We start from the raw sequence: 800 nt of genomic DNA on the forward strand, positions 1-800 counted from the left end.
TATATATATATATATATATATATATATATATATATATCTACAAACGGACAAAGCGCAGCGAGTTATTTTGTCCGGGTTGCTAATAATTCTGCCACCTCGGCACCTTCGTAATAATAATAACAATAATAATGATGATGATGATGATGATGATGGTGATGATGGTGATGATGATGATGATGGTAACGACGAACAATTATGGTGACGACGACAGCGATAATACTGATGGTGACGATAACGACGGTGATGACAACGGCGATGACGACGACGACGATGACGATGATGGTCGTGGTGGTAGTGGTAGTGGTGGTGGTGATGATGATGATGACGATAATGATGATGATGATGACGATAATGATGATGATGCTGATGACGATGATGACGATGATGACAACAATGATGATGATGATGACGACAGTATTTCTCACTGTAACATTTCAGAAAATAAAGTCGAAATCTCTCATAATAAAATTTCTAAAAAAAAAAAAACCAGAATCACTTCCATCTTTATCGCATTTTAATAAAACTTTAATAACTTTTAAATTACGAAACATTTTAATACAAACGAAGAAAAAAAAAAAAGAAGAGAAAATACAACGATGGGGACAAATATTGAAATTTTCCTACTTAAATATTTTTAAGATGATTTCAAGTTGATGTATTTCCTAACAAAGAAAAGCTTTTAAAACCGCCAACTTTAACACTACATTTAAATGCAATACAAGTATTTTGAGGCCAACACTTAATAAACTAAGGCTCTCTCTCTCTCTCTTACACACACACACACACACGCACACACATAC

The sequence above is a fragment of the Octopus bimaculoides genome, chromosome 12 (genome assembly GCF_001194135.2).
Source record: "Octopus bimaculoides isolate UCB-OBI-ISO-001 chromosome 12, ASM119413v2, whole genome shotgun sequence".
NCBI lineage: Eukaryota > Metazoa > Mollusca > Cephalopoda > Octopoda > Octopodidae > Octopus > Octopus bimaculoides.